Raw genomic sequence first — 15300 nt, forward strand, 5'->3', positions numbered from 1 at the left:
AAACATTACATTTTTTTATTGACTGAAAGTTTTAAATCTCGAAGTATTAGGTACATACCACCTAATTACAATCATCCCGAAGATATATATCTAAATTTGATGAAACTATTACGTAGATTAGTAACTTAGTTTGGTTTTAGCCGTTTCGCTGGCCGCTGCCGCAGTCCATTCGCTTCGCTCGCACGACTCGCGCGCCGTAGCCAATTTTACCTAACACTCCTCGCGTTTCTCGTCGTTGTAGCAAAATTTTCCCAAGCCCAAAATGACAGAATGATATTTGAGATGGTATCACAGAATAATTATGGTACAGTCACGTCTAAAAATATGTATACAAAAACAAGGTTGCATAAATATGTAGTCATACATTGTATCAAAAATATTATCTATTACTGAGACACCAAAAATTGTATTCATTAAACTTTTCAGTATTATGTAATCACAAAATGCTTCAGAAAGTTGCATACTTAAATAAATTCCATTTAAATGTATCCATCTCGTAGGCAAAAATAAGTATACATGAATGGGTTCCATATACATATAACCACACCAATTTGGCAAATATTTGTATACACCGTTTGATTCATAAATATGTAAACACGATTTGATATTTTGATTCGTTTTGAAGAATTACTGTTTGTTAAGATTACATGTCTGTCTCTTTCGTAACCTGCATGCGGGCAGGGACATACATACTACGAATCCATACTCCATTAAAATAATATTATATACTGGTGACCCGTCCGGCACAACACGGTTACGGTATACATAGACACCGTGAATCACACTATTTATTTGTGAAAACCGCATCAAAATCCGTTGCGTAGTTTGAAAGATCTAAGCGTACAGACAAAAAAAGCGACTTTGTTTATACTATGGAGTGATGAATTGAAAGTAACTCTGTCTGTTCCGGTATCACGTCGAAACGACTGGTTTCGACTGTCAAGGGTCTGAACATAGGGTACTTAGTTTTTATCTCCAAAAGCAACCCTTAAGGGGAGAAAATGGGGATGAACTGACTGGAGTGAGCTGGATAAATTTGGTATGGATATATTTAATTTTTTGTACACCATCAAGATCACCAAATACTTGGAAACGTCCAGAGTGGTCATTAATATCGACTAAGCCAAAGCGATCAAGTTGTTCGGGTCATCCACTGAGGACAGATCACTGAAGCATCTATAATTTGCAATCTAAGCATTGTAATTTTAATTATAGAAGACAGCTTCTGAATGACGATGACAGAAATGCGATCTTGCACTGACAGTATAAGTATATGTAATATTGATTTTAAAATGAAGTTCTTCCATGAAGCCAGTGACTTTCTTTTATAATATCGATGGCAGCAAAGTAAAAGAAGACATCTACAAAATAGCTATTTTACAGGAGAGCGTATTTAGTAAAAAATAATGACTACTTTGAGATTAATGGACTGATTGCTATGAAATTTTCTATGATGCATTTAAATAATGTTCTTTGGTGATTGTTCAACAGATTTTATTTCTGTAACATTATTTTAATGAAAAATTGTAGATGTCTTTTTTTACTTTGAAAGAGCTAAAACGTAGAGGAAGACATCTGCCTGATATCCGTTTATGCGTTGTAATGAAACAAACGCCTTTTCCGTTATAAAAAACGAATAAGCTAAGGTAAGAATCTCCGGTAAAACTTAGAGGAGTGTTTAGAGATAATCTAAACAACATGTAACGAGTATTCACCCTTTTTTTGATAAAATTTTGTAGATGTCTTTATTTACTTTGCATTAATCATTTTATTCATATTATTAAATGAGTTATCTACCACTCACCTCATCGCTGTCTATCATATAAATTCATTTATTTCGTTAAAAACCCCAAAATATGTGATAAAAAATATTTTTTTTTGTTTTATTTTTGTTTACTCATAATTGTTTTTACGTACTCAAAAACTAAATTATTTTTTATAGTTTTACACTAATAAATTAAATAAATCAACAGTAGGTACAAGTAATAAAATAACGTACAAAATATATCCCAAAACAAAACAATATAAACTGTAAAAATAAAACAGTATGTACTATAATAGTATAAACAATATAATGCTATAATGAATGTGGATAATACCAAAATTGTCATCAATGGCCACATGGATCAGAGGCCCGTCATCGTTAATGGAAATCTTCTTGATGTTGTTTCGGAGTACACATACCTCGGCCTGATTTTGCAGTTAAGGTAGCCAACACATGCTAGTTACTAGCACGAAAGCATGCTACTATTCAGCAATGCTACTTACTAGCATGTGTGCATAGGACGTGCTACTATTATAATAATAATAATCCCAGCCTATATACGTCCCACTGCTGGGCACAGGCCTACTCTCAGAATGAGAGGGCTTGGGCTGTAGTTCCCACGCGGGCCCAGTGCGGATTGGGAACTTCACACACACCATTGAATCGCTTCGCAGGTTTGTGCAGGTTTCCTCACGATGTTTTCCTTCACCGTAAAGCTCGTGGTAAATTTCAAATATAATTTCGCACATGAATTCCGAAAAACTCAGAGGTGAGGCTCGGCGAGCCGGGGTTTGAACCCACGATCCTCTGCTTGAGAGGCCATAGGTCAAACCACTCGGCCACCACGGCTTGCTACTATTAAGCATGCTTTTTCTGTGTCATACAGGTACAGCAGGTATGTAACAGTAGCCTTAGGTAGAACACAACTTTGAGAAGGAGGCCAAGAGAAAGATTCAGCTGGACTGGGCAGCATTCGGAAATTATGTCGAGATTTTTCGTCAATTATACCGTAATGTCTGAAAACGAAATTTTTAACCAGTGCGTCCTACCCGTCATGATATACGGAGCTGAAACGCGGCTCTGCGAGCTATGGAACGAGCTATGCTCGGAGTTTTTCTGAAGGATAAAATCCGCAACGAGACTATCCGACACAGAACTAAGGTCATCGACATAGTTCATAGAATTAACAACTTGAAGTGGCAGTGGGCTGGGTCATATCTGTTGAAGCACCGACAACCGCTGAAGATATTGAGTGGAGACCGCGTCTCGGCAAACGTAGTCCAAGACGCCCTCCGTTCAGGTAGAGGGACGATCTGCGAAAGGCTGGTGGTAAAAGCTGGATGTGTCTAGCCGAAGACAGGGCGCAATGGCGGTCTATGGGGGAGGCCTATGTCCGGACTGCTATTGGCTGATGATGAATAGTATAATTGATATTCTACCTACTACTTTATATACCTATTAGGAAAAAACAGATTGCTCGTCATCATCAGTCAAAATCTGTTCAGGCGTGTCGTTTCCAAAAAGCGGTAAGCTGCAAGCAATAGAAACTTAAGTACTTACTTAGGTTTAGAATTTTAATTCATTTGCTGTCTAAATAAAAAAACAAACAAGTGTATGAAACCAATGTTTAGTAATATATCTATTTGTTTAAATATTTTAAGAAAACAAATAATTTCCTCATAGAAATTAGAAATAATAAATTTGTAGATTGAGACATATGCAAAAGTATGACGTATAAACGGACAAGTGGCATGTGTCTTTATTGACGTCACAAGCATCCTGTCAAAGCTCCGAAGTAAAAGCGGATAAATTCAAATGTCCGTTTCTACTGCGATGTTTTTTCAAAGCTAGTGTAGATGTTTTCTTTTACGTGCCAAATTTTCTTCATTATTTTGAAATTTGAAATATTTTTTTAACAGAGTTATAGATATGGTTGAAATAAGTTATTTTTTGTAAAAAAAGCATTTTTGAAAAATGTAGATGTCCGTATCTACTTTGCTGCCATCGATATATACCTATCTGAAGTTACAAATAGGTAGTGTTTTCTATCTTTAGTCTATACATCTTTATCTATTCACTTTTAATGTTAAGTGTTGGAAGTGTGGACAAGTGCAAATGTCTCTTGTTGTCCAATTATTTATATTCATTGTGTTTTAAAAAAATTACAGCTATCGTAATCGATGATACCCAAGATATATCACGGAACCTTATCAAAACATGGAAAACAAAGATTTTTCAGCTGCCTCTGCCCAAATGTGTACTCGTATTACGAGATGTTTTCCTGGATGTACTTGAACACTTAACATTTATGTTAAACTTTGAAAAAGAAATGGTATTGTTTATTGGAATATGCACTAAGTGCTTTTATAATGCATTTTTGGACGATAATGACAGCTCCTGCTTCACGTCGATATTCTGTGAGAGTGTGGTACTACCCCGGTCGAGCCCGCCCATTCGTACTGCAAACCAAGAACTGGCTACAGTGCGGCTCTACCACTAACAATTAACAATATAATTAAAATAAAAACAAAAAAATGCTTAGTGCACCTTTCTGAGAATGACCCTAAACTGAAATACTCAATATTTACAAGTCAATTCAATCTAAGGACTGTCAAGTGCGTCATAGAATAATCGTGAGATAGACGTATGCAGTGACAAGTCCGCACTGTTTTCGTGAATTGTCAAATCAGTTAAATATACAACTTACGATTCTATGCCAGTCAGACAAGGTTTGTTGTTGCAGTCTGGATACATATTTATGAATCAAACGGCGTATACAAATATTTGCCAAATTGGTGTGGTTATATGTATATGGAACCATTCATGTATACTTATTTTTGCCTACGAGGTGGATACATTTAAATGAAATTTATTTAAGTATGCAACTTTCTGAAGCATTTTGTGATTACATAATACTGAAACAGTTTAATGAATACAATTTTTGGTGTCAGTAATAGATACATATTTATGATGAAAATGTGTGGCTACATATTTTCAATTTTTTTTGTGTATACATACTTTTAGACGTGACTGTACCTATCTAAGTGCAATGTTACACAAACTGACTAACTTCTCTTGTCTCAACGCTTGTTAATTATGTTAATATTTTTTTTCCAATGGGAGTTTTCAGAAAAAGTTGTTGAAATTACTTTTTTTATAGATTTGGATGAAATTTCGTTTTCCTACTCAGAATCAGGAGCACTTTCAATTGTTATAGGAGAAAAAAAGTGTCCCAAGATTTTTTATTCCATTACGTTACCGTTTTCATACACGTTTCTGTGGCGGTAGTGTAAATAACACAAAATTATATTAAAAACCGGGGACACTTTTTTTCCTATTGCAATCGAAAGTGCTCCTGATTCTGAGTAGGAGAACGAACTTTCATCCAAATGTATAAAAAAAGTAATTTCAACAACTTTTTCTGAAAACGCCCGTTTACTTATATACGTAGTACTACGCACTAATATCTACTAGAACGAGTATCTGGACAGCGCGCTGTAATAATGATAGTGAGATGAGTTTACAACTAATCTATTTCTTATCTGCGCTGCAAAAAACACTTAATCAAAGTGATCATTCGACAAAACCGATCTGCGAGTACATTAATTTTGCTAGACGTATACATAATTTAATGAAATGACCGTAGTCCGCCGTATTGTCCAACGCGCTGGACTCTGTCTAACCTCATCTTATACCGTGTGACAGAAACAAGTGGTGAAAACGATTGTGATTGCAAGCGTGTTACACAATAAGGCCTAGTTTCTAGTCAATCGTAAATGACATAGTCCATCGAATAATACTAATACCGCTGAATAGTACCTACTGATAGGTACCCCTATCATGATGATGTGCTGCCCAATAGCAAACTAAGACGCATCCCTTTCTTAATAATAGTTTCTCACACAGCTATTTATTTTTATATACAACGCCGAATAGCAATTCATCCTTGTGCTGAGGCTCTGTCTTATTAATCACGTACCGTAAACCGCCGTTCCAGAATACAGCCCCTGTTGTCTAATTGTAACGATGGCCGCTGCCAATGTGATGAAACGTCGAGATAATTTAAACAGTAATTGTCTTTACTCACGGCTTTCCTCGCGTAAATTGCCACAGTTCTGATATTCCAGGATTTATTGAATTTCTGTGGGAATTTCCAAAATTTACATCATGGTCCTCATTGCACGTGCACTCGAGCAAAATTTAATGTCTCTAGATTTTTTGAACTTTACGTGAATTCCGGAGAAATATCGGGATAAAAAGTAGCCAATGCGTTATTTCAAAAGTGCAGCTATCGACATGCCAAATTTCAGTCAAAACCGTCCCAGCTTTTATAACGCCAAGGAATAAAAAGCGTACGCACCCATACATTCATACAAACTTTCACATTTATAAAATTAGTGGGATTCTATCGTGCTCTACGTGCCCGCTCATAAAAATATGGTAAGATTATTTTATAGCTGTATTACTCACCATATAATATAATCAAGTTCATCTTATCTATTAAACACGGCTATGTTTGCATGACTCGCTGAACCACAAAACGCTTTTACCGGCACGCCTGATTGAGATAAAATATTGCACTATAGGGTTAATTTACGATTCTAGATAGTTGTTGATTGTAGACTAAAAATTCACCATGACTTTCATTTTTTTACCGAACTATAAATAAATAAATAAAATACCATGAGACAATTTAACACCCACTCCCAATGTAAACAAAGCTTGTACCTACTTACTACTAAGGGGGATTAAACCAGGGACCACAAAGCTTCATAGTAATTTATTAGTAATTTTGATAAATATTACAGATGTTTAAAATTTACTTTAATCATCAAACAATGTGTACTTAATCTTGTACATTAAGCAGTAATTCTTCGCGTCGATTTATCCTTTAGTACACGAGTACTCACGAGGCCAAAAGCATCACTTAAGCACGTGTGACAATAAGACAATTTACTTGAACCAAACCACATCCAAAAGCCAGTTGAGTTACACTGATGCAAATCGATCAGCCTCCGCAGTATTACAATACGTTGTATTACAGTGTAGCTATAATTGCCCATTGAAGGCGTCCGTACGCTTGATTACACGCATGTCCGAAACAATGAAAGTAGGTACTTTGATCCCACCTGTCATCGGTAATAATTACTGCTTAGGCAAATGCACAAGGAAATAGCAAATTAGGCAAATGCGCAATTTAATGGGTCGAGTAGCATGCGGGGATACTTTTAGGTTAAGGCGGGATTTTATAAAGTTCATTAATCCCTACATTAGAAAGCAGGTCTCACGAACTTTTATAGAACCCGCATATAGTTAGTAAGTTAACTTAATTTTTAGAGTAGGTACCCTTCTTGTGTAATATGCATTATTATACCTACCTAATTGTTGGCAATAAACGCATTTTCTTTCTTTCTTTCTTTCTTTCAAATATAGTTTACCTAACAAATTAACCTTCGATGTTACAAAGTGTGGTTGTAGGTACAGTCAAGGGCAGAGATTTCGACACGGCCAAAGTTGCAAAAATATGTATCTATCTATCCATCTATAGCAGCCCTTGTTGCGTCCGTCTTCGAACGTAGGCCTCCTCTTCACGTTTCCACGTCTGTCTGTCCCCTGCCACCTTCATCCAGTTAATGCCGGCTTGCTGCCGAATGTCATTCGTCCATCTCTTAGAAGGACTTCCTCTACCGCGGGTGTTGGCACGTGGTCTCCACTCCAGTATTCCTCGCACCCAGCGGCAGTGATCCATTCTGGCTATGTGTCCTGCCCATCTCCATCTCAAAATAATGTATACACGGCCTTAATGTTAAGTGCATAAAGTCGTGTATACATATTTTTGTAACTTTGGACGTGTCGATATCTTTGCCCTTGACTGTACGATAGGTACGATACGAGTAGGCGAATAAAGTAAATAGATAGCAGGAAACTAGCGTGGCACTGTAACTAATAACTCGATTCCCACCGGGTTACCTAAATTTTTTAATGATGAAGCTTGCGTACACTAAATGCATCCGCAGACATTTTACTCCACTCTACGTACTGATAGACCGCAAAGTGAGTGAAAGGGGCAGGCGCATCGTAGGGTGAGCATGATCTCAAAAAAAAGTTTTAAAATGTGCCATGTTTCGATTGAAGATGATTTGTCCATAAAAGGAGTGAAGTCGAATAAGTAGCCAAGCCAAAAGGTGGATGGATATAAGATAACGAGTACTTAGTAATATTCTACTAAATTGGAGAACTTGGCCGTTATTGCTATAAACTGAAACTCAAGAAAACGGGAAGTACGAATTAGTAACGGTGAATCCTACAATAGGTATTTTAAAATGGCGCAAGTCGTATGAAAACAAACAAAAGGGTAGATTTTTCTTTTATCCCGAAGAATTGCTTGATAACGATAAATATTTTTTTTACAAACGAAGTCGCGGGCAATAGCTAATAAAATGTATATTATGTATCTTCAAACCCATTTAAAACTTCCTATTGTTGTGAAGAATATGCTAAATATTATGTAAACATTTGACAAGCGATGGTATGAGTAGGTAATGGAGAAACTCCCAAAGTAGCTGCGAATTTAATAGCATGTCACTTCAACTTTATTTTATAGGTATCTTTGACGACGTATTCATGACGTTGAAATGATATGTCATACGGTACTCAACGCTACGTACCGTGCCTGATTGGTAAAGGGAATGTTTTAATAAAGTCTCTTGTCATCAAAACCTGTCTAGTCTAACCTATAGGTTTAATAATATTTAGTACGCTATACATTATTATTATAACACTATACTTAATGCTAGTAGTGTCATCTCATTCAATTTCAACCAATAGGTACAGACGTTTAGTAGACGTAACTCTGCTAGTCACTCACTACCTACAAGTACAATTTTTTCTAGCCAGCCTGAAAAAAATTGGTGCATAGGAAAGAAGCAAAAAGCGACAAATATTTTGTTACTAAATAAAACTACTCCTTTTAACTTATTATATATTGTAATTTCAGGACTCAAGATGTGTGAACAACGTCTGCCACGGCAGCATGATCGACATACCCGGTCGCGGCAACACGCCCCGCCCGGTAAACGAAGTCTATATCGAGGCAGAGAGGTTCCTGAGGGAGTACTACGCTTCTATACGCAGGTACTTAAAAGAACTTTGCATATTATCTAATTTAACAATACTCGACCTTGTACAGTCACCAGCACCAAATCTGACACAACAAGCGTGCATAAATATCTGATACGACTATTTCTAGAGCCGGAAGGACGTGTCAGATATTTTTGCACGCTCCGCTGTGGCAGATATTAATGCTGGTGACTGTACACTCACCAACATCAATATCTGAAACAGTAATGCGTTCATTAATATTTAATACGACTCTTCTTCTAGGGCTGGTTGGACGTGTCAGATATTTTTGCACGCTCCGCTGTGGCAGATATTAATCCAGGTGATTGTAACTACGTGACAAACTCATTAGATTTAACATGATTAGTAAGTATTTCTCAAAAAGTTGTCCCGTCACGAAATTGACAAGAAATCAGTTTTGTCAAAAAATTATTAACACTAAGGACGATATCATAAAGCATAAACTGCATAAAACATCCAACATTTTGTGACGAAAAAATCGTAATTTTGTAACTACATCGAAACTTTCTATTGAATCCAACAACAAAGATAATCTGACTTTTTATCACCTTTACCACTATGTTTTTTAAACACAATTATTACTTATATTTTGTGTTGAAATAGCGTCAGATTTATTTTGATAATTGGTCAATTTAAAAATTGAAAAGGGACAACTTTTTGAGAAATACACGAAATCAATAGGTCACTATTCAGAAGATCAGTTAAAAATAAGTATAAATAAGTTGTTGTACTATCTAATTAGAAACCTATTTGATGCCTGACCCAACAAGGTACGTTTTCACAGTAAGTATCATAATGAATTCTCTTGTCAAGCAATGCGATGTCACCATGACTTTTACTTTGAAACCTTACTACAACAGTGCCCTTAGTGTAAGTTTTCGGTTACAAAATACGTCTTCATCCGATTTGTATGGAAACACGAACATTGCAAACGTTCCGCTAGAGGCGCTGTTCCTGTTACCATATAAATTGAGATTTAAACGCGAACGCGATCGAGACGTATTTTGTAACCGAAAACTTACACTAAGGGTACAGGACACTATTCGGTCGGTGTGCTTATCATCAGTTTCATACACAGACAGTACATCTGTAACATCATCGCCTTTTAATAGTAAGATAAAACATGCTGATACTGTAAATTTATACTCATAAAAAAGGATTACAATTGTAAAATTTGTGTCAAAAACTGGACACTTGATTCAAAAGCATTTAAAATTAATTAGTATCATAAATTACCACTTTATTGTCCGTTAAAGGTACTTTCCGGATTCATTCTCTAAGGCGGAAGCATTCTGCGGTCATTGGATTATCTATTTACCTTATTGAATTACCTACTAATATTATTTTGCTTTAATTGTTTTCCTGACTAATTGCCTTTACTTACTAATTGAATAAACATTTTAATTTTCCTTCTATTCATGACCATAATAGTTAATTCCTATGTATGTACAGTCACGTCTAAAAATATGTATACAAAAACAAGGTTGCATAAATATGTAGTCATACATTGTATCAAAAATATTTATCTATTACTGACACCAAAAAATTGTATTCATTAAACTTTTTCAGTATTATGTAATCACAAAATGCTTCAGAAAGTTGCATACTTAAATAAATTCCATTTAAATGTATCCACCTCGTAGGCAAAATAAGTATACATGAATGGGTTCCATATACATATAACCACACCAATTTGGCAAATATTTGTATACGCCGTTTGATTCATAAATATGTAAACACGATTTGATATTTTGATTCGTTTTGAAGAATTACTGTTTTGTTAAGATTACATGTCTGTCTCTTTCGTAACCTGCATGCGGGCAGGGACATACATACTACGAATCCATACTCCATTAAAATAATATTATATACTGGTGACCCGTTCCGGCACAACACGGTTACGGTATACATAGACACCGTGAATCACACTATTTATTTGTGAAAACCGCATCAAAATCCGTTGCGTAGTTTGAAAGATCTAAGCGTACAGACAAAAAAAGCGACTTTGTTTTATACTATGGAGTGATGAATTGAAAGTAACTCTGTCTGTTCCGGTATCACGTCGAAACCGACTGGTTTCGACTGTCAAGGGGCTGAACATAGGGTACTTAGTTTTTATCTCCAAAAGCAACCCTTAAGGGGAGAAAATGGGGGATGAACTGACTGGAGTGAGCTGGATGAAATTTGGTATGGATATATTTAATTTTTTATACACCATCAAGATCACCAAAATACTTGGAAACGTCCAGAGTGGTCATTAATATCGACTAAGCCAAAGCGATCAAGTTGTTCGGGTCATCCACTGAGGACAGATCCACTGAAGCATCTATAATTTGCAATCTTTAATCATTGTAATTTTAATTATAGATCTCTCACTCATCGTACGAAACACAGTAGCAGGACTAGCCAGCTCCTGCTTCACGTCGATATTCTGTGAGAGTGTGGTACTACCCCGGTCGAGCCCGCCCATTCGTACTGCAAACCAAGAACTGGCTACAGTGCGGCTCTACCACTAACAATTAACAATATAATTAAAATAAAAACAAAAAAATGCTTAGTGCACCTTTCTGAGAATGACCCTAAACTGAAATACTCAATGTTTACAACGTGCGTCATAGAATAATCGTGAGATAGACGTATGCAGTGACAAGTCCGCACTGTTTTCGTGAATTGTCAAATCAGTTAAATATACAACTTACGATTCTATGCCAGTCAGACAAGGTTTGTTGTTGCAGTCTGGATACATATTTATGAATCAAACGGCGTATACAAATATTTGCCAAATTGGTGTGGTTATATGTATATGGAACCCATTCATGTATACTTATTTTTGCCTACGAGGTGGATACATTTAAATGGAATTTATTTAAGTATGCAACTTTCTGAAGCATTTTGTGATTACATAATACTGAAAAAGTTTAATGAATACAATTTTTGGTGTCAGTAATAGATACATATTTATGATGAAAATGTGTGGCTACATATTTTTCAATTTTTTTTGTGTATACATACTTTTAGACGTGACTGTACCTACGAGTATATGATATTTTGGATTATTCTCTGAAGGAACAATTGCGTTTTTTTTGTACTCCAATATGTATTATTCGCAGCAGTCCCTTCGAAGGAACAAGCGAAAGGACTACCTACCGCGAATAATCCAAATTTTTATCTCTTTATGGAGAAAATGTTAAATTCAACTTTAAAGTTCAATAAAATGTTCGTATTTTGCATTTCTTATTCAAAACAGAGCAGCTAAAAGGTATTAGCAAAAACTTAAAACAAATAAGACGAGTTAAACGTAGCGGAAAGCCAGAATGCTAATGGTACTATAGATACTTTGCAAACATTAAAAGTACCCTCATTTGGCCAATATGGTTTTTCAACTTATGGAATTAAACTGAAAAGTTTGTTTTACAAAGTGGTATTTTTATAGAGAGAACTCAGAAGCTCACAGTGCCAGGCTGAAGGAAGTCAAGAGTGAGCTGGAGAAAAGAGGGTCATATGACCTGACTTATACTGAACTGGTATTTGGCACCAAGCTGGCGTGGCGCAATGCTTCGCGGTGCATCGGGCGGATACAGTGGAAGAAATTACAGGTTAGTTTAACATCTCAGTCTTTATACGTTCCACTGCTGGGCATAGCCTCCTCTCAAAGGGCTTGGGCTGTGCGGGTCTAGTGCATCCAGCATCACACATCATAGAATTGCCTCGCAGGTATGCGCAAGTTTCCTCACGATGTTTTCCTTCATCATAAAACTCGCGGTAAATTCCAAATGTAATTTCGTACATGAATTTCGAAAAACTCAGAGGTCCGAGTTTGAACCCACGATCTTCTTGCTTGAGAGGACATAGATTACCTAAATCACTAATCCACCACGGCTTGGCAGTAATAGTGACAAATATTTAATTCTAACTCTTTAACTCTAAATGGTTTTTGTTTAGGCCATAAATACAACATGCCACTTAAAATTAACCTAAACATACGTTAGTATCTTTCAAAGTTTTGAGTAGTAATCAGATACATAATTAGCAAAGGGCAGCTAATTATTAATCCAGGCAACCCTTAGGTAGCAACGAGTTCCCGTGGGAAACCCCGGACCGCAGGGCACACCGCAAATCATGGTGGAGTCAACTGATATATGAAGCCGGCATCTCATAATAGCACGCTAGCGAGGTTAAATTAACTTGCCCACTTACACCCTGTTTCACCATTCTCTGAGTTCCTGTTCTTATGTGACAGATATCTACGATGCCGTCTTTGTTTATTTTCTTTGTCTAAACAGAGACGTCATTATACATCTGTTTTAACAGGAACTTAATGTTTTTAGAGTGTACTGTGGCAGCCTTCACAAAATTTAGTACCTAATTCTTTCCATGAGCACAACGCAGTATTATTTGTAAAACCCAATTTTGTACCAATCAAACATGAAAACGACGGATTTTCGAGTTTCTGAATATCACTGTAACGAGTTTAACTTAGTAGCATAACATGATCGATTAAAATCAATTGTCAAATAAGTAAATAACTACAGATAAATGCAAATTTGTTTTAAAAGTGTGTCGCCATTTTTCCTCGTCAGTGTGTACATTAAAACAGTTAATGCCTAGCTTTATTATTGAGCCTTCCATTTTGAGGAGTTTTTGCTTCAATCACGAATATAATTCAACAAGCAGATTGTGTGTACATTCTTTGAGTTAACCGCAAAGAACACATGTAAAGTTTTAATTAGGATTACAAAGTTAAAGAAGACAACTTATAACGAGACTGAGATGACACATTAGGTACATTACGTCTCGAGACTGAGATGGGACACCATTAGGTACATTACGTCTCGAGTCAGACGAAAATTTAAACATTCCGTATTGTGGCTTGCCTGAGGATGTGAAACGGTTTAAAGTTTATCTTTACATGGTATTTTTATAACTTTTTAACACATTCGCTGCCAGTTTGAAACTCGAGTCTTCTTCATGTGCCGCGCCGTAAACTCACAAATGCGTTCAAAAGGCTGCAAAATCATTTTCAACATAAAAATATATTAGCGGCACAAGAAAAAAGTCTTCACTACTTTTAAAAATCCTACACCCTAAAATCGATATTTTTTCTGAGTGAGCTTTTATTTATGAACATTTCAAGGGTCAATTGCGTTACATACGAAAACCGTAATTTGATTGCGATCACGAGCGTTAGAAACGTCAGGCAATACGGCCTCTGGTTCCATGGTGGCTCATGAATTGAAGTCCTTGACCATACAATACGTATCTATGAAAATCCAGTATTGGCAAAGCCCTGCTCGTAAGCAGGGTGTACGTAATATGGGGTCATTTTAGATTGGCTATTGACATGAAATAAGATTTTCATACCTACTTTTCTTATTGGACTGGACGTGCTATACTCGTAAAAACCTTCATAATCAATTTCAAGTTTCTAAGATAGCTAAAAATACTCTATAGATTTTGATTCCCCGGCAATTTGTATGGAAACACCTTGTTTAATGACTATCTTTTGATTGACGGAGCAGGTAGGTCTGAGTGTTCATATTTCAGCTTGATACCTCCTCGCGTTCCTGAAAAAAAGGTCCTGACAGACAGATGGACCGACAAAAAGTGATCATATAAGTATAGTTTATAAGTACTTCATATTCATGTTAATGAAAATATTTTTTTATCCAGGTTTTCGACTGCCGAGAAGTAACCACCGCGAAGGGCATGTTCGAGGCTCTTTGTACTCACATCAAATACGCAACAAATAAAGGAAATATTCGGTAAGATCTCTATTCATTGGACTCAATGTCAGTCCCCACAAATCACTTCAAACATCTAAGGAGCCGAACAGGGCCAGATCATGATAAAACGACGCAGTATCGAGATAAAATATGAGATACCGATATTAATCATATTTATAGTCCCGCCTTCTTACATCATCGTATTGGGATAAATGACTTGCAGATCAGTATTGTTGGCAAGGGTATAACCCATTAATTAAAAAGTTCAGTAAAAGTTCTTCAATTCCAAGGTCGTTTATACGATGAATTGCTCATTCAAGAAATACTACCACATACGAGTACAACACAGAAATCCCCTCAAGGATAAGACTTCAGGGATATTTCCTTTTTGTACGGTAGAGATTTTTTTTCACTACTGCTATTAGTAATTAGTGATATTAATACACTACACTGTGGGGGATTCCTATGTCCAAAAGTGAACGACCTACGGATGTATGATGATGATGGTGATGGTGACGTTATTTGCTTAACCCATAATAAGGTAGAGGCGATTTAGCAACCACTTGCATTGAGTTGGAAACTGAACCTTATCAACTTTGTAATTAGTCACAATTTTCATTGTAAAAAATACTAAAAAGAAGAAAAAACAAGTCTAGTGGGCTAGAACTTTGT

General features: G+C 36.2%; 1 pseudogene; it reads left to right on the plus strand.

Moving 5' to 3' along the window:
* Window positions 1-15300, plus strand: part of LOC141428286 (nitric oxide synthase-like) — a 72916-nt pseudogene that overhangs the window by 43303 nt on the left and 14313 nt on the right.

Source organism: Choristoneura fumiferana, chromosome 5, assembly GCF_025370935.1.
Source record: "Choristoneura fumiferana chromosome 5, NRCan_CFum_1, whole genome shotgun sequence".
In the NCBI taxonomy this organism is placed as follows: Eukaryota; Metazoa; Arthropoda; class Insecta; order Lepidoptera; family Tortricidae; genus Choristoneura; species Choristoneura fumiferana.